The sequence below is a fragment of the Pseudophryne corroboree genome, chromosome 8 (genome assembly GCF_028390025.1).
Source record: "Pseudophryne corroboree isolate aPseCor3 chromosome 8, aPseCor3.hap2, whole genome shotgun sequence".
NCBI lineage: Eukaryota > Metazoa > Chordata > Amphibia > Anura > Myobatrachidae > Pseudophryne > Pseudophryne corroboree.
Window position 1 is genome coordinate 169,436,150 of NC_086451.1, and position 17,000 is coordinate 169,453,149.

General features: G+C 47.4%; 20 non-coding genes and 3 pseudogenes across 20 annotated transcripts; 14 read left to right on the top strand and 9 right to left on the bottom strand.

The window, feature by feature from the left end:
* Positions 1–649: 649 nt before the first annotated feature.
* On the top strand, positions 650–813 carry LOC134951472 (U1 spliceosomal RNA). Its single transcript, XR_010184206.1, has one exon. It is a non-coding gene; the product is annotated as a U1 spliceosomal RNA (small nuclear RNA).
* A 152-nt stretch (positions 814–965) lies between these two features.
* LOC134953092 (U1 spliceosomal RNA) lies at positions 966–1,122 on the top strand. The gene has a single exon (XR_010185423.1). It is a non-coding gene; the product is annotated as a U1 spliceosomal RNA (small nuclear RNA).
* Positions 1,123–1,799: 677 nt separating this feature from the next.
* Positions 1,800–1,963, top strand: LOC134951122 (U1 spliceosomal RNA). Its single transcript, XR_010183919.1, has one exon. It is a non-coding gene; the product is annotated as a U1 spliceosomal RNA (small nuclear RNA).
* Positions 1,964–2,115: 152 nt separating this feature from the next.
* On the top strand, positions 2,116–2,278 carry LOC134953258 (U1 spliceosomal RNA). The gene has a single exon (XR_010185523.1). It is a non-coding gene; the product is annotated as a U1 spliceosomal RNA (small nuclear RNA).
* A 2,624-nt stretch (positions 2,279–4,902) lies between these two features.
* Positions 4,903–5,066, top strand: LOC134950342 (U1 spliceosomal RNA). Its single transcript, XR_010183278.1, has one exon. It is a non-coding gene; the product is annotated as a U1 spliceosomal RNA (small nuclear RNA).
* Positions 5,067–5,218: 152 nt separating this feature from the next.
* LOC134952886 (U1 spliceosomal RNA) lies at positions 5,219–5,381 on the top strand. The gene has a single exon (XR_010185267.1). It is a non-coding gene; the product is annotated as a U1 spliceosomal RNA (small nuclear RNA).
* Positions 5,382–6,042: 661 nt separating this feature from the next.
* On the top strand, positions 6,043–6,206 carry LOC134951155 (U1 spliceosomal RNA). Its single transcript, XR_010183946.1, has one exon. It is a non-coding gene; the product is annotated as a U1 spliceosomal RNA (small nuclear RNA).
* Positions 6,207–6,358: 152 nt separating this feature from the next.
* Positions 6,359–6,521, top strand: LOC134952422 (U1 spliceosomal RNA). Its single transcript, XR_010184947.1, has one exon. It is a non-coding gene; the product is annotated as a U1 spliceosomal RNA (small nuclear RNA).
* A 670-nt stretch (positions 6,522–7,191) lies between these two features.
* LOC134950671 (U1 spliceosomal RNA) lies at positions 7,192–7,355 on the top strand. Its single transcript, XR_010183550.1, has one exon. It is a non-coding gene; the product is annotated as a U1 spliceosomal RNA (small nuclear RNA).
* A 152-nt stretch (positions 7,356–7,507) lies between these two features.
* On the top strand, positions 7,508–7,649 carry LOC134953307 (U1 spliceosomal RNA; annotated as a pseudogene).
* A 695-nt stretch (positions 7,650–8,344) lies between these two features.
* On the top strand, positions 8,345–8,508 carry LOC134950738 (U1 spliceosomal RNA). The gene has a single exon (XR_010183604.1). It is a non-coding gene; the product is annotated as a U1 spliceosomal RNA (small nuclear RNA).
* A 152-nt stretch (positions 8,509–8,660) lies between these two features.
* On the top strand, positions 8,661–8,802 carry LOC134953470 (U1 spliceosomal RNA; annotated as a pseudogene).
* Positions 8,803–9,497: 695 nt separating this feature from the next.
* LOC134951378 (U1 spliceosomal RNA) lies at positions 9,498–9,661 on the top strand. The gene has a single exon (XR_010184129.1). It is a non-coding gene; the product is annotated as a U1 spliceosomal RNA (small nuclear RNA).
* A 152-nt stretch (positions 9,662–9,813) lies between these two features.
* On the top strand, positions 9,814–9,976 carry LOC134952023 (U1 spliceosomal RNA). The gene has a single exon (XR_010184647.1). It is a non-coding gene; the product is annotated as a U1 spliceosomal RNA (small nuclear RNA).
* A 2,075-nt stretch (positions 9,977–12,051) lies between these two features.
* LOC134951010 (U1 spliceosomal RNA) lies at positions 12,052–12,215 on the bottom strand. Its single transcript, XR_010183827.1, has one exon. It is a non-coding gene; the product is annotated as a U1 spliceosomal RNA (small nuclear RNA).
* Positions 12,216–12,885: 670 nt separating this feature from the next.
* On the bottom strand, positions 12,886–13,048 carry LOC134952024 (U1 spliceosomal RNA). Its single transcript, XR_010184648.1, has one exon. It is a non-coding gene; the product is annotated as a U1 spliceosomal RNA (small nuclear RNA).
* A 152-nt stretch (positions 13,049–13,200) lies between these two features.
* LOC134951379 (U1 spliceosomal RNA) lies at positions 13,201–13,364 on the bottom strand. The gene has a single exon (XR_010184130.1). It is a non-coding gene; the product is annotated as a U1 spliceosomal RNA (small nuclear RNA).
* A 695-nt stretch (positions 13,365–14,059) lies between these two features.
* Positions 14,060–14,201, bottom strand: LOC134953308 (U1 spliceosomal RNA; annotated as a pseudogene).
* A 152-nt stretch (positions 14,202–14,353) lies between these two features.
* Positions 14,354–14,517, bottom strand: LOC134951256 (U1 spliceosomal RNA). Its single transcript, XR_010184030.1, has one exon. It is a non-coding gene; the product is annotated as a U1 spliceosomal RNA (small nuclear RNA).
* Positions 14,518–15,188: 671 nt separating this feature from the next.
* Positions 15,189–15,351, bottom strand: LOC134953071 (U1 spliceosomal RNA). The gene has a single exon (XR_010185407.1). It is a non-coding gene; the product is annotated as a U1 spliceosomal RNA (small nuclear RNA).
* Positions 15,352–15,492: 141 nt separating this feature from the next.
* LOC134951474 (U1 spliceosomal RNA) lies at positions 15,493–15,656 on the bottom strand. Its single transcript, XR_010184207.1, has one exon. It is a non-coding gene; the product is annotated as a U1 spliceosomal RNA (small nuclear RNA).
* A 670-nt stretch (positions 15,657–16,326) lies between these two features.
* On the bottom strand, positions 16,327–16,489 carry LOC134953208 (U1 spliceosomal RNA). Its single transcript, XR_010185486.1, has one exon. It is a non-coding gene; the product is annotated as a U1 spliceosomal RNA (small nuclear RNA).
* Positions 16,490–16,641: 152 nt separating this feature from the next.
* LOC134951205 (U1 spliceosomal RNA) lies at positions 16,642–16,805 on the bottom strand. Its single transcript, XR_010183989.1, has one exon. It is a non-coding gene; the product is annotated as a U1 spliceosomal RNA (small nuclear RNA).
* Between the last annotated feature and the right edge of the window lie 195 nt (positions 16,806–17,000).

The window sequence follows — 17,000 nt, forward strand, 5'->3', positions numbered from 1 at the left end:
GAATGAATTTAGAAGTAGGAAATTAAGTTAGTTCACAAGTACATTCAAATTCTATGCCCTTGCGCACTATCCTGACTTCTCCCGTCTGCTTACTTTGTGCCTTCCAACGCACAATGCGAACTACAGGTAGTGCTGCAGGGCCCACACCCTTTTACTTGCCTTACAGAGCAGCTCTGGAGCTGTTACAGTGCCCAGCTGCTGCAAGAAATCAGCTTGAATGCTTCAGGGGCTGGGGCATAGCCAACATGAGCCCCACACCGAAGGAGGGTGGAGGTGTTTAATGCGAACTAGGGGTCATCCAAGCGCCGCAAAAGGCCGCCATGCCCTGCATGCCCCTCTTCTCTATTCATATGCAGATGATTGTTGAAGCCAACTTTGACCCACTGCTTGGATGACATCACCATATGCAAATCCATCTGCTGCAGGCCTTCCCCCAGGAATGCTTGCACTAGTTGTTGCATTTGGTTTGTTGTTTGGGGGTGCTTCAGTATTAGGCAGCCTTCTGCCCTCCCATGTTCATCTGAAAATGTGTGTTCTCCCTGCAGTTGTTGTCCCCCGATGAGAGTTCCCTTGTGCTGCCTCAGTTGAATCTCCTTTACTTGACAGAGATGTGCCTGAGCAGCGGCCCTCCCCAGCTCTATCCCAAATCATACTTATTTTGCATAGGAGATACCATGGTCATGAAGATTGTTTTCCCAGGGTGAGGTTCATTCATTGCATTCTGGGTATGCTGACCCCTGTGATTTCCCCAAATGTGGGAAACTGGACTGCATTATTTGTGGTAGTGAGGGACTGTGTTTGTGCTTTCCTCTGGTCAGCTCTGGTAAAAGTCAGATTTCTTTGTCTCAGATCTTCCTCTAGCCTTGTTCTTCTTTCGAGAGTTCCCTTGTGCTGCCTCAGTTGGATCTCCTTCACTTGACAGGGGGGTGCCCGAGCAGCGACCCTCCCCAGCTCTAGCCCAGCTCCTACTTACCTGCCAGGTGAGATACTATGATCATGAAGGTGCTTCTCCCAGGGCAAGGCTCACCCATTGCACTCTGGGTGGGCTACTCCTGCGGTTTCCCCAAATGTTGGACACTTGACTGCATAATTTGTGTTTCACCTGGTTGGCTCTCGTATAATTCAGATCTCTTTGTCTCAGGTCTCTCTCCAGCCTAATTTGCAGTCTGTTTCCACTTCTCTTTTCTTGAGTTGCTCCCTTCTATGCCCTTGCGCACTGTCCTGACTTCTCCCGTCTGCTTACTTTGTGCCTTCCAACGCACAATGCAAACTACAGGTAGTGCTGCAGGGCCCACACCCTTTTACTTGCCTTACAGAGCAGCTCTGGAGCTGTTACAGTGCCCAGCTGCTGCAAGAAATCAGCTTGAATGCTTCAGGGGCTGGGGCATAGCCATCATGAGCCCCACACCGAAGGAGGGTGGAGGTGTTTAATGCGAACTAGGGGTCATCCAAGCACCGCAAAAGGCCGCCATGCCCTGCATGCCAATTTTATCTTTTCATATGCAGACGAGGGTTGAAGCCAACTTTGACCCACTGCTTGGATGACATCACCATATGCAAATCCATCTGCTGCAGGCCTTCCCCCAGGAATGCTTGCACTAGTTGTTGCATTTGGTTTGTTGTTTGGGGGTGCTTCAGTATTAGGCAGCCTTCTGCCCTCCCATGTTCATCTGAAAATATGTGTACCTCCTGCAGTTGTTGTCCCCAGATGAGAGTTCCCTTGTGCTGCCTCAGTTGAATCTCCTTTACTTGACAGAGATGTGCCTGAGCAGCGGCCCTCTCCAGCCCTATCCCAAATCATACTTATTTTGCATAGGAGATACTATGGTCATGAAGATTGTTCTCCCAGGGTGAGGTTCATTCATTGCATTCTGGGTATGCTGACCCCTGTTATTTCCCCAAATGTGGTAAACTTGACAGCATTATTTGTGGTAGTGGGGGACTGTGTTTGTGCTTTCCTCTGGTCAGCTCTGGTAAAAGTCAGATTTCTTTGTCTCAGATCTTCCTCTAGCCTTGTTCTTCTTTCGAGAGTTCCCTTGTGTTGCCTTAGTTGGATCTCCTTCACTTGACAGGGGGGTGCCCGAGCAGTGACCCTCCCCAGCTCTAGCCCAACTCCTACTTACCTGCTAGGTGAGATACTATGATCATGAAGGTGCTTCTCCCAGGGCAAGGCTCACCAATTGCACTCTGGGTGTGCTGCTCCTGCGATATCCCCAAATGTGGGAAACTTGACTGCATAATTTGTGTTTCCCCTGGTCGGCTCTCGTATAATTCAGATCTCTTTGTCTCATGTCTCTCTCCAGCCTAGTTTGCTGTCTGTTTACACTTCTCTTTTCTTGAGCCACTCCCTTCTATGCCCTTGCGCACTATCTTGACTTCTACCGTCTGCTTACTTTGTGCCGTCCAACGCACAATGCGAACTACAGGTAGTGCTGCAGGGCCCACACCCTTTTAGTTGCCTTACAGAGCAGCTCTGGAGCTATTACAGTGCCCAGCTGCTGTAAGTAATCAGCTTGAATGCTTCAGGGGCTGGGGCATAGCCAACATGAGCCCCACACCGAAGTAGGGTGGAGGTGTTTAATGCGAACTAGGGGTCATCCAAGCGCCGCAAAAGGCCGCCATGCCCTGCACGCCCCTTTTCTCTTTTCATATGCAGACGAGGGTTGAAGCCAACTTTGACCCACTGCTTGGATGACATCACCATATGCAAATCCATCTGCTGCAGGCCTTCCCCCAGGAATGCTTGTACTAGTTGTTGCATTTGGTTTGTTGTTTGGGGGTGCTTCAGTATTAGGCAGCCTTCTGCCCTCCCATGTTCATCTGAAAATATGTGTTCTCCCTGCAGTTGTTGTCCCCAGATGAGAGTTCCCTTGTGCTGCCTCAGTTGAATCTCCTTTACTTGACAAGGGAGGCATTTTGGATTTTTTCTTTGGGTACCCTTACACCTGATGGTCTGAATGAGAGCATCGAACTGAACAACATTGGCAGTCTCTGAAGATTTTATCTATTGATTTACCTAATACATTATTTATTGAATATCCATTTATTGTATGTTTAATAAATAAAAAAATTATTAGAAGTAGCTATTTTGGAAACAGCTTTCCTCTTAGGATGAAACTGTATAATCCTGTTGTGTGTGTTCCTTTAAAGTTCTTTAGTAAAATCCACTAGTAATGATGAACATCAGATTTCTTCCTCCATCCTCTTTTTACACTTTCTCTTGGTTCTATATATATTTTTTTTTCTATTTTTATTTTTTTCCCCTCCTTCTCCCAAAAGGCCCCCCTCCCTCCCCCCCCCTCCCTGTTTTAAATTTTAAAATCTTTAAATATTTAAATCTTCGAATCCTTAAATTGTCTGTTTAATATTTATTTTTTCTTCAATTCTTTTTGTTGTTTAAACAGCAATGTAGTTATTCCAGGGGTTAAAATAATGAAATATAGAAATAATATTAACAAAAATTAAAGGTAAAAATAAATTGATAGAATGATCCCATTAAAAGTAAATAAATAATATGGATGTTAAGCTGAGCAGGTTGGATTCGAACATGGGACTAGCTGCATAGAGTGCATTTGATGTTTCCCCTGCGCCACAAGAACTGCTTTAGTAATTGCATGGATTTATGTTACCCTAAAAGGTTTTATATAAGTAAATGGGGATCCTTAGTGCTGAGTCTCTGAATTATGTATATGTGATTATAGATATGAGGTATTGATTGAAAGATTATAGGTTAATCTGTATATAGATTATATATTTTCTGTTATTTTTTAAACCACCTTGTTGCTTATTTTATTATTATTTTTAATCACCATGTTGCTTATTTTTATATTATGAAATGCCTTTATATGTGCAATTGCAATTAGAAAGTTGTTCCATATGTGAGTCATTACATGTATGCATCCAATTAGTACATGTATGTATCCAATCAACTAATTAGTAATGCTATTGGTCCGGTGCATTTTAAAAAGAGCCTGCTAGGCTGCTGATGTATCCTCTGACGAAACCGCTCTTGGATAACAGCGGAAAAACGCGTAAGGAAGGTGATTACCGGACACTCTGATTGCTGAGATATAAGCCCGTTCATGAACGAGCTACATCACGGCGGACGTCTGATGTAAAGACAGCGGTGAAGGGGAAAAAGCAATTTGAGACCGAGCAAAAGGAGGTCTCTACCCCACGGCAGGGAGAAATATCCCGACCGCGAGTGCCAATAAGATCCAGCCACGGTTAACGGGGGTCGTAGCATACCGCTGTGTTTCACCAACCATCACAGCGCTCTCCCCCTGTTTTCTTTCATTACTCACGTGAGTTACATATGAACTTTAACTGCAGTAAATAAGAGGCGTTGGTTACAACTGTTGCTGTTCATCCACAAGAAGGAATTTAATGTATCAATTACAATTGGAAAGTAATGATTAAATTACAACAGCTGTATCCAGGAGGATTTTTTGGACACTTTAATAAACATTCCGTTGTCATCAAGGGCAATATGAAATAGATCCTGATTACATTTAGATATGGATAGTGGTGCCTATATATGTTGACTCCATTGTATTTTATTGAATGTGGGTTTCTTCTGTCTATATATATTTTTTAAAAATAAAGAGCTTGTATATTTTATTTTTTGCGCTCCCTTAATAACAAGTGTGATTATCTTTAAAATTTGGTTTATTATTGGTAGAACAGTACTACCTATGGGAGCAGCATTTTATAATATATGGTGAAAATTAATAGATGTATAAAGATTAAATAAGCAACAAATTGGTGAAATAGATAAGTTTTGATAGAATCGCTGGGTTCTATATATATATATTGACATTTGGTTATATATATGTATAGACTTTATAAATTCTTGACAGAGATGTGCCTGAGCAGCGGCCCTCCCCAGCCCTATCCCAAATCATACTTATTTTGCATAGGAGATACCATGGTCATGAAGATTGTTCTCCCAGGGTGAGGTTCATTCATTGCATTCTGGGTATGCTGACCCCTGTGATTTCCCCAAATGTGGGAAACTCGACTGCATTATTTGTGGTAGTGGGGGACTGTGTTTGTGCTTTCCTCTGGTCAGCTCTGGTAAAAGTCAGATTTATTTGTCTCAGATCTTCCTCTAGCCTTGTTCTTCTTTCGAGAGTTTCCATGTGCTGCATCAGTTGGATCTCCTTCACTTGACAGGGGGGTGCCCAAGCAGCGACCCTCCCCAGCTCTAGCCCAACTCCTACTTACCTGCCAGGTGAGATACTATGATCATGAAGGTGCTTCTCCCAGGGCAAGGCTCACCCATTGCACTCTGGGTGTGCTGCTCCTGCGGTTTCCCCAAATGTTGGACACTTGACTGCATAATTTGTGTTTCCCCTGGTCGGCTCTCGTATAATTCAGATCTCTTTGTCTCAGGTCTCTCTCCAGCCTAGTTTACTGTCTGTTTCCACTTCTCTTTTCTTGAGTTGCTCCCTTCTATGCCCTTGCGCACTATCCTGACTTCTCCCGTCTGCTTACTTTGTGCCTTCCAACGCACAATGCAAACCACAGGTAGTGCTGCAGGGCCCACACCCTTTTACTTGCCTTACAGAGCAGCTCTGGAGCTGTTACAGTGCCCAGCTGCTGCAAGAAATCAGCTTGAATGCTTCAGGGGCTGGGGCATAGCCCCACACCGAAGGAGGGTGGAGGTGTTTAATGCAAACTAGGGGTCATCCAAGCGCCGCAAAAGGCCGCCATGCCCTGCACGCCCCTTTTCTCTTTTCATATGCAGACGAGGGTTGAAGCCAACTTTGACCCACTGCTTGGATGACATCACCATATGCAAATCCATCTGCTGCAGGCCTTCCCCCAGGAATGCTTGCACTAGTTGTTGCATTTGGTTTGTTGTTTGGGGGTGCTTCAGTATTAGGCAGCCTTCTGCCCTCCCATGTTCATCTGAAAATATGTGTTCTCCCTGCAGTTGTTGTCCCCAGATGAGAGTTCCCTTGTGCTGTCTCAGTTGAATCTCCTTTACTTGACAGAGATGTGCCTGAGCAGCGGCCCTCCCCAGCCCTATCCCAAGTCATACTTATTTTGCATAGGAGATACCATGGTCATGAAGATTGTTCTCCCAGGGTGAGGTTCATTCATTGCATTCTGGGTATGCTGACCCCTATGATTTCCCCAAATGTGGGAAACTCGACTGCATTATGTGTGGTAGTGGGGGACTGTGTTTGTTCTTTCCTCTGGTCAGCTCTGGTAAAAGTCAGATTTATTTGTCTCAGATCTTCCTCTAGCCTTGTTCTTCTATCGAGAGTTTCCTTGTGCTGCCTCAGTTGAATCTACTTTACTTGACAGGGGGGTGCCCGAGCAGCGACCCTCCCCAGCTCTATCCCAAATCCTACTTACCTGCCAGGTGAGATACTATGATCATGAAGGTGCTTCTCCCAGGGCAAGTCTCACCCATTGCACTCTGGGTGTGCTGCTCCTGCGATTTCCCCAAATGTGGGAAACTTGACTGCATAATTTGTGTTTCCCCTGGTCGGCTCTCGTATAATTCAGATCTCTTTGTCTCAGGTCTCTCTCCAGCCTAGTTTGCTGTCTATTTCCACTTCTTTTTTCTTGAGCCGCTCCCTTCTATGCCCTTGCGCACTATCCTGACTTCTCCCGTCTGCTTAATTTGTGCCTTCCAACGCACAATGCGAACTAAAGGTAGTGCTGCAGGGCCCACGCCCTTTTACTTGCCTTACAGAGCAGCTCTGGAGCTGTTACAGTGCCTAGCTGCTGCAAGAAATCAGCTTGAATGCTTCAGGGGCTGGGGCATAGCCAACATGAGCCCCACACCGAAGGAGGGTGGAGGTGTTTAATGCGAACTAGGGGTCATCCAATCGCCGCAAAAGGCCGCCATGCCCTGCACGCCCCTTTTCTCTTTTCATATGCAGACGAGGGTTGAAGCCAACTTTGACCCACTGCTTGGATGACATCACCATATGCAAATCCATCTGCTGCAGCCTTCCCCCAGGAATGCTTGCACTAGTTGTTGCATTTGGTTTGTTGTTTGGGGGTGCTTCAGTATTAGGCAGCCTTCTGCCCTCCCATGTTCATCTGAAAATATGTGTTCTCCCTGCAGTTGTTGTCCCCAGATGAGAGTTCCCTTGTGCTGCCTCAGTTGAATCTTCTTTACTTGACAGAGATGTGCCTGAGCAGCGGCCCTCCCCAGCCCTATCCCAAATCATACTTATTTTGCATAGGAGATACCATGGTCATGAAGATTGTTCTCCCAGGGTGAGGTTCATTCATTGCATTCTGGGTATGCTGACCCCTGTGATTTCCTTAAATGTGGGAAACTCGACTGCATTATTTGTGGTAGTGGGGGACTGTGTTTGTGCTTTCCTCTGGTCAGCTCTGGTAAAAGTCAGATTTCTTTGTCTCAGATTTTCCTCTAGCCTTGTTCTTCTTTCGAGAGTTCCCTTGTGCTGCCTCAGTTGGATCTCCTTCACTTGACAGGGGGGTGCCCGAGCAGCGACCCTCCCCAGCTCTAGCCCAACTCCTACTTACCTGCCAGGTGAGATACTATGATCATGAAGTTGCTTCTCCCTGGGCAAGGATCACCCATTGCACTCTGGGTGTGCTGCCCCTGTGATTTCCCCAAATGTGGGAAACTTGACTGCGTAATTTGTGTTTCCCCTGGTCGGCTCTCATATAATTCAGATCTCTTTGTCTCAGGTCTCTCTCCAGCCTAGTTTGCTGTCTGTTTCCACTTCTTTTTTCTTGAGCCCCTCCCTTCTATACCCTTGTGCACTATCCTGACTTCTCCTCCCGTCTGCTTACTTTGTGCCTTACAATGCACAATGCAAACTACAGGTAGTGCTGCAGGGCCCACACCCTTTTACTTGCCTTACAGAGCAGCTCTGGAGCTGTTACAGTGCCCAGCTGCTGCAAGAAATCAGCTTGAATGCTTCAGGGGCTGGGGCATGGCCAACATGAGCCCCACACCGAAGGAGGGTGAAGGTGTTTAATGCGAGCTAGGGGTCATCCAAGCGCCGCAAAAGGCTGCCATGCCCTGCACGCCCCTTTTCTCTTTTCATATGCAGACGAGGGTTGAAGCCAACTTTGACCCACTGCTTGGATGACATCACCATATGCAAATCCATCTGCTGCAGGCCTTCCCCCAGGAATGCCTGCACTAGTTGTTGCATTTTGTTTGTTGTTTTGGGGTGCTTCAGTATTAGGTAGCCTTCTGCCCTCCCATGTTCATCTGAAAATATGTGTTCTCCCTGCAGTTGTTGTCCCCAGATGAGAGTTCCCTTGTGCTGCCTCAGTTGAATCTCCTTTACTTGACAGAGATGTGCCTGAGCAGCGGCCCTCCCCAGCCCTATCCCAAATCATACTTATTTTGCATAGGAGATACCATGGTCATGAAGATTGTTCTCCCAGGGTGAGGTTCATTCATTGCATTCTGGGTATGCTGACCCCTGTGATTTCCACAAATGTGGGAAACTCGACTGCATTATTTGTGGTAGTGGGGGACTGTGTTTGTGCTTTCCTCTGGTCAGCTCTGGTAAAAGTCAGATTTCTTTGTCTCAGATTTTCCTCTAGCCTTGTTCTTCTTTCGAGAGTTCCCTTGTGCTGCCTCAGTTGGATCTCCTTCACTTGACAGGGGGCTGCCCGAGCAGCGACCCTCCCCAGCTCTAGCCCAACTCCTACTTACCTGCCAGGTGAGATACTATGATCATGAAGTTGCTTCTCCCATGGCAAGGATCACCCATTGCACTCTGGGTGTGCTGCCCCTGTGATTTCCCCAAATGTGGGAAACTTGACTGCGTAATTTGTGTTTCCCCTGGTCGGCTCTCATATAATTCAGATCTCTTTGTCTCAGGTCTCTCTCCAGCCTAGTTTGCTGTCTGTTTCCACTTCTTTTTTCTTGAGCCCCTCCCTTCTATACCCTTGTGCACTATCCTGACTTCTCCTCCCGTCTGCTTACTTTGTGCCTTACAATGCACAATGCAAACTACAGGTAGTGCTGCAGGGCCCACACACTTTTACTTGCCTTACAGAGCAGCTCTGGAGCTGTTACAGTGCCCAGCTGCTGCAAGAAATCAGCTTGAATGCTTCAGGGACTGGGGCATGGCCAACATGAGCCCCACACAGAAGGAGTGTGGGGGTATTTAATGCGAACTAGGGGTCATCCAAGCGCCGCAAAAGGCCGCCATGCCCTGCATACCCCTTTTCTCTTTTCATATGCAGATGAGGGTTCCAGCCAACTTTGGCCCACTGCTTGGATGACATCACCGTATGCAAATCCGTCTTCTGCAGACCTTCCCCCAGGAATGCTTGTACTAGTTGTTGCATTTGGTTTGTTGTTTGGGGGTGCTTCAGTATTAGGCAGCCTTCTGCCCTCCCATGTTCATCTGAAAATATGTGTTCTCCCTGCAGTTGTTGTCCCCAGATGAGAGTTCCCTTGTGCTGCCTCAGTTGAATCTCCTTTACTTGACAGAGATGTGCCTGAGCAGCGGCCCTCCCCAGCCCTATCCCAAATCATACTTATTTTGCATAGGAGATACCATGGTCATGAAGATTGTTCTCCCAGGGTGAGGTTCATTCATTGCATTCTGGGTATGCTGACCCCTGTGATTTCCCCAAATGTGGGAAACTTGACTGCATTATTTGTGGTAGTGAGTGACTGTGTTTGTGCTTTCCTCTGGTCAGCTCTGGTAAAAGTCAGATTTCTTTGTCTCAGATCTTCCTCTAGCCTTGTTCTTCTTTCGAGAGTTTCCTTGTGCTGCCTCAGTTGGATCTCCTTCACTTGACAGGGGGGTGCCCGAGCAGCGACCCTCCCCAGCTCTAGCCCAACTCCTACTTACCTGCCAGGTGAGATACTATGATCATGAAGGTGCTTCTCCCAGGGCAAGGCTCACCCATTGCACTCTGGGTGTGCTGCTCCTGCGATTTCCCCAAATGTGGGAAACTTGACTGCATAATTTGTGTTTCCCCTGGTCGGCTCTCGTATAATTCAGATCTCTTTGTCTCAGGTCTCTCTCCAGCCTAGTTTGCTGTCTGTTTCCACTTCTCTTTTCTTGAGCCGCTCCCTTCTATGCCCTTGCGCACTATCCCAGGATAATTATTGTAGCTGGTCTGCGGGTAACAGCTCTCAGATCCACTTCTAGAAAAAATGCAACAATGTAATTTGAGTGACAAACTGCAGAGATGAACCCTTTCTGTGACTGCTGCACAGGGATCACACAAACTCTATTCATAGGGCTGACTTCACTTAGGGGAGATGTTCTCGCCCCGCAAAGAAGTGCGAGTATATACCGCACTTACGGTACCATTGGATTTACAGATATTTTCTTGCAATACACTATGGGGGTCATTCTGAGTTGATTGCTCGCTAGCAGTTTTTAGCAGCCTTAAAACGGTGGAGTTAACATATCTCACGTGGAAGGTGGTCATGTTATTAGCCTTGGCTTCGGCTAGGCGAGTGTCGGAATTAGCGGCTTTGTCACATAAAAGCCCATATTTGGTGTTCCATGTGGATAGAGCGGAATTGCGGACCCATCCTCAATTCCTACCAAAAGTGGTCTCATCTTTTCATATGAACCAATCTATTGTGGTGCCTTTGGCTACGCGTGACTTGGAGGATTCCGAGTTACTTGATGTGGTCAGGGCTTTGAAAATTTACGTGGCCAGGACGGCTAGAGTCAGGAAAACTGAAGCGCTGTTTGTCCTGTATGCAACCAACAAGATTGGTGCCCCTGCTTCAAAGCAGGCTATTGCTCGCTGGATTTGTAACACGATTCAGCAAGCGCATTCTATGGCTGGATTGCAGTTACCGAAATCGGTCTAGGCCCATTCCACGAGGAAAGTGGGCTCTTCTTGGGCGGCTGCCCGAGGGGTCTCGGCACTACAGCTGTGTCGAGCTGCTACTTGGTCAGGTTCAAACACCTTTTCAAAATACTATAAGTTTGATACCCTGGCTGAGGAGGAACTCATGTTTGCTCAATCGGTGCTGCAGAGTCATCCGCACTCTCCCGCCCGTTTTGGAGCTTTGGTATAATCCCCATGGTCCTTATGGAGTCCCCAGCATCCTCTAGGACGTTAGAGAAAATAAGATTTTAAACCTACCGGTAAATCTTTTTCTCGTAGTCCGTAGAGGATGCTGGGCGCCCGTCCCAAGTGCGGACTACTTCTGCAATACTTGTATATAGTTATTGCTTCAATAAGGGTTATGTTATAGTTGCATCGGTCCTGCACTGATGCTACAGTATGTTGTTTTTTCGTACTCATAACTGGGTAGTTTATCACAAGTTATACAGTGTGATTGGTGTGGCTGGTATGAATCTTGCCCTGGATTAACAAAATCCTTTCCTCATACTGTCAGTCTCCTCTGGGCACAGTTTCTCTAACTGTGGCATAGAGGCGCATAGAGGGAGGAGCCAGTGCACACCCAGAACTAAAGTCTTTCTTAAAGTGCCCATGTCTCCTGCGGAGCCCGTCTATCCCCATGGTCCTTACGGAGTCCCCAGCACCCTCTACGGACTACGAGAAAAAGATTTACCGGTAGGTTTAAAATCTTATTTTCTACTTTATTCTTTTCTATCCTAGTTTATTACGACCAACTCTCATCCAAGGAGTTTGATATTCTACTACCTGCATGCAATTTAAATTGCTTAAATTGTTTATATGGTTGATTTGTCCTTCACAACCCATAATCTGCAACTTGGATGTACTTGTGTCATTGAAAATCTTATAATAAAAATGTTTATATATTGAAAAAAAAAGTTATAAGACATATGCATTCAATATTTGAAGAAACAAAATAAAATAAAGCTATGTATTGGGTTTCACTAACAAGCACATTGGAAGACTTGACTACTGTTAAAAGACATGCATTACATGGTATAGAGCCACAAACCACAATGTAGTAAAATAAAAACAAACTTACATGTGCTAGAGCTGGGGAGGGTCGCTGCTCGGGCAGCCCCCTGTCAAGTGAAGGAGATCCAACTGAGGCAGCACAAGGGAACTCTCGAAAGAAGAACAAGGCTAGAGGAAAATCTGAGACAAAGAAATCTGACTTTTACCAGAGCTGACCAGAGGAAAGCACAAACACAGTCCCCCACTACCACAAATAATGCAGTCGAGTTTCCCACATTTGTGGAAATCACAGGGGTCAGCATAGCCAGAATGCAATGAATGAACCTCACCCTGGGAGAACAATCTTCATGACCATGGTATCTCCTATGCAAAATAAGTATGATTTGGGATAGGGCTGGGGAGGGCCGCTGCTCAGGCACATCTCTGTCAAGTAAAGGAGATTCAACTGAGGCAGCACAAGGGAACTCTCATCTGGGGACAACAACTGCAGGGAGAACACATATTTTCAGATGAACATGGGAGGGCAGAAGGCTACCTAATACTGAAGCACCCCCAAACAACAAACAAAATGCACCAACTAGTGCAAGCATTCCTGGGGGAAGGCCTGCAGCAGATGGATTTGCATATGGTGATGTCATCCAAGCAGTGGGTCAAAGTTGGCTTCAACCCTCGTCTGCATATGAAAAGAGAAAAGGGGCGTGCAGGGCATGGCAGCCTTTTGCGGCGCTTGGATGACCCCTAGCTCGCATTAAACACCTCCACCCTCCTTCGGTGTGGGGCTCATGTTGGCTATGCCCCAGCCCCTGAAGCATTCAAGCTGATTTCTTGCAGCAGTTGGCACTGTAACAGCTCCAGAGCTGCTCTGTAAGGCAAATAAAAGGGTGTGGGACCTGCAGCACTACCTGTAGTTCGCATTGTGCGTTGGAAGGCAAAAAGTAAGCAGACGGGAGAAGACAGGATAGTGCGCAAGGGCATAGAAGGGAGCGGCTCAAGAAAAGAGAAGTGGAAACAGACAGCAAACTAGGCTGGAGAGAGACCTGAGACAAAGAGATCTGAATTATACGAGAGCCGACCAGGGGAAACACAAATTATGCAGTCAAGTTTCCCACATTTGGGGAAATCGCAGGAGCAGCACACCCAGAGTGCAATGGGTGAGCCTTGCCCTGGGAGAAGCACCTTCATGATCATAGTATCTCACCTGGCAGGTAAGTAGGAGTTGGGCTAGAGCTGGGGAGAGTCGCTGCTCGGGCACCCCCCTGTCAAGTGAAGGAGATCCAACTGAGGCAGCACAAGGAAACTCTCGAAAGAAGAACAAGGCTAGAGGAAGATCTGAGACAAAGAAATCTGACTTTTACCAGAGCTGACCAGAGGAAAGCACAAACACAGTCACTCACTACCACAAATAATGCAGTCAAGTTTCCCACATTTGGGGAAATCACAGGGGTCAGCATACCCAGAATGCAATGAATGAACCTCACCCTGGGAGAACAATCTTCATGACCATGGTATCTCCTATGCAAAATAAGTATGATTTGGGATAGGGCTGGGGAGGGCCGCTGCTCAGGCACATCTCTGTCAAGTAAAGGAGATTCAACTGAGGCAGCACAAGGGAACTCTCATCTGGGGACAACAACTGCAGGGAGAACACATATTTTCAGATGAACAAGGGAGGGCAGAAGGCTGCCTAATACTGAAGCACCCCCAAACAACAAACCAAATGCAACAACTAGTACAAGCATTCCTGGGGGAAGGTCTGCAGAAGACGGATTTGCATACGGTGATGTCATCCAAGCAGTGGGCCAAAGTTGGCTGGAACCCTCATCTGCATATGAAAAGAGAAAAGGGGTATGCAGGGCATGGCGGCCTTTTGCGGCGCTAGGATGACCCCTAGTTCGCATTAAATACCCCCACCCTCCTTCTCTGTGGGGCTCATGTTGGCCATGCCCCAGCCCCTGAAGCATTCAAGCTGATTTCTTGCAGCAGCTGGGCACTGTAACAGCTCCAGAGCTGCTCTGTAAGGCAAGTAAAAGGGTGTGGGCCCTGCAGCACTACCTGTAGTTTGCATTGTGCATTGTAAGGCACAAAGTAAGCAGACGGGAGGAGAAGTCAGGATAGTGCACAAGGGTATAGAAGGGAGGGGCTCAAGAAAAAAGAAGTGGAAACAGACAGCAAACTAGGCTGGAGAGAGACCTGAGACAAAGAGATCTGAATTATATGAGAGCCGACCAGGGGAAACACAAATTACGCAGTCAAGTTTCCCACATTTGGGGAAATCACAGGGGCAGCACACCCAGAGTGCAATGGGTGATCCTTGCCCAGGGAGAAGCAACTTCATGATCATAGTATCTCACCTGGCAGGTAAGTAGGAGTTGGGCTAGAGCTGGGGAGGGTCGCTGCTCGGGCACCCCCCTGTCAAGTGAAGTAGATCCAACTGAGGCAGCACAAGGGAACTCTCGAAAGAAGAACAAGGCTAGAGGAAGATCTGAGACAAAGAAATCTGACTTTTACCAGAGCTGACCAGAGGAAAGCACAAACACAGTCCCCCACTACCACAAATAATGCTGTCAAGTTTACCACATTTGGGGAAATAACAGGGGTCAGCATACCCAGAATGCAATGAATGAACCTCACCCTGGGAGAACAATCTTCATGACCATGGTATCTCCTATGCAAAATAAGTATGATTTGGGATAGGGCTGGGGAGGGCCGCTGCTCAGGCACATCTCTGTCAAGTAAAGGAGATTCAACTGAGGCAGCACAAGGGAACTCTCATCTGGGGACAACAACTGCAGGAGTTACACATATTTTCAGATGAACATGGGAGGGCAGAAGGCTGCCTAATACTGAAGCACCCCCAAACAACAAACCAAATGCAACAACTAGTGCAAGCATTCCTGGGGGAAGGCCTGCAGCAGATGGATTTGCATATGGTGATGTCATCCAAGCAGTGGGTCAAAGTTGGCTTCAACCCTCGTCTGCATATGAAAAGAGAAAATTGGCATGCAGGGCATGGCGGCCTTTTGCGGTGCTTGGATGACCCCTAGTTCGCATTAAACACCTCCACCCTCCTTCGGTGTGGGGCTCATGATGGCTATGCCCCAGCCCCTGAAGCATTCAAGCTGATTTCTTGCAGCAGCTGGGCACTGTAACAGCTCCAGAGCTGCTCTGTAAGGCAAGTAAAAGGGTGTGGGCCCTGCAGCACTACCTGTAGTTTGCATTGTGCGTTGGAAGGCACAAAGTAAGCAGACGGGAGAAGTCAGGATAGTGCGCAAGGGCATAGAAGGGAGCAACTCAAGAAAAGAGAAGTGGAAACAGACTGCAAATTAGGCTGGAGAGTGACCTGAGACAAAGAGATCTGAATTATACGAGAGCCGACCAGGTGAAACACAAATTATGCAGTCAAGTGTCCAACATTTGGGAAAACCGCAGGAGTAGCACACCCAGAGTGCAATGGGTGAGCCTTGCCCTGGGAGAAGCACCTTCATGATCATAGTATCTCACCTGGCAGGTAAGTAGGAGCTGGGGAGGGTCGCTGCTCGGGCACCCCCCTGTCAAGTGAAGGAGATCCAACTGAGGCAGCACAAAGGAACTCTCGAAAGAAGAACAAGGCTAGAGGAAGATCTGAGACAAAGAAATCTGACTTTTACCAGAGCTGACCAGAGGAAAGCACAAACACAGTCCCTCACTACCACAAATAATGCAGTCCAGTTTCCCACATTTGGGGAAATCACAGGGGTCAGCATACCCAGAATGCAATGAATGAACCTCACCCTGGGAAAACAATCTTCATGACCATGGTATCTCCTATGCAAAATAAGTATGATTTGGGATAGAGCTGGGGAGGGCCGCTGCTCAGGCACATCTCTGTCAAGTAAAGGAGATTCAACTGAGGCAGCACAAGGGAACTCTCATCTGGGGGCAACAACTGCAGGGAGAACACATATTTTCAGATGAACATGGGAGGGCAGAGGCTGCCTAATACTGAAGCACCCCCAAACAACAAACCAAATGCAACAACTAGTGCAAGCATTCCTGGGGGAAGGCCTGCAGCAGATGGATTTGCATATGGTGATGTCATCCAAGCAGTGGGTCAAAGTTGGCTTCAACCCTCATCTGCATATGAATAGAGAAGAGGGGCGTGCAGGGCATGGCGGCCTTTTGCGGCGCTTGGATGACCCCTAGTTCGCATTAAACACCTCCACCCTCCTTCGGTGTGGGGCTCATGATGGCTATGCCCCAGCCCCTGAAGCATTCAAGCTGATTTCTTGCAGCAGCTGGGCACTGTAACAGCTCCAGAGCTGCTCTGTAAGGCAAGTAAAAGGGTGTGGGCCCTGCAGCACTACCTGTAGTTTGCATTGTGCGTTGGAAGGCACAAAGTAAGCAGACGGGAGAAGTCAGGATAGTGCGCAAGGGCATAGAAGGGAGCAACTCAAGAAAAGAGAAGTGGAAACAGACTGCAAATTAGGCTGGAGAGAGACCTGAGACAAAGAGATCTGAATTATACGAGAGCCGACCAGGTGAAACACAAATTATGCAGTCAAGTGTCCAACATTTGGGGAAACCGCAGGAGTTGCACACCCAGAGTGCAATGGGTGAGCCTTGCCCTGGGAGAAGCACCTTCATGATCATAGTATCTCACCTGGCAGGTAAGTAGGAGCCGGGCTAGAGCTGGGGAGGGTCGCTGCTCGGGCACCCCCCTGTCAAGTGAAGGAGATCCAACTGAGGCAGCACAAGGGAACTCTCGAAAGAAGAACAAGGCTAGAGGAAGATCTGAGACAAAGAAATCTGACTTTTACCAGAGCTGACCAGAGGAAAGCACAAACACAGTCCCTCACTACCACAAATAATGCAGTCCAGTTTCCCACATTTGGGGAAATTACAGGGGTCAGCATACCCAGAATGCAATGAATGAACCTCACCCTGGGAAAACAATCTTCATGACCATGGTATCTCCTATGCAAAATAAGTATGATTTGGGATAGAGCTGGGGAGGGCCGCTGCTCAGGCACATCTCTGTCAAGTAAAGGAGATTCAACTGAGGCAGCACAAGGGAACTCTCATCTGGGGGCAACAACTGCAGGGAGAACACATATTTTCAGATGAACATGGGAGGGCAGAGGCTGCCTAATACTGAAGCACCCCCAACAACAAACCAAATGCAACAA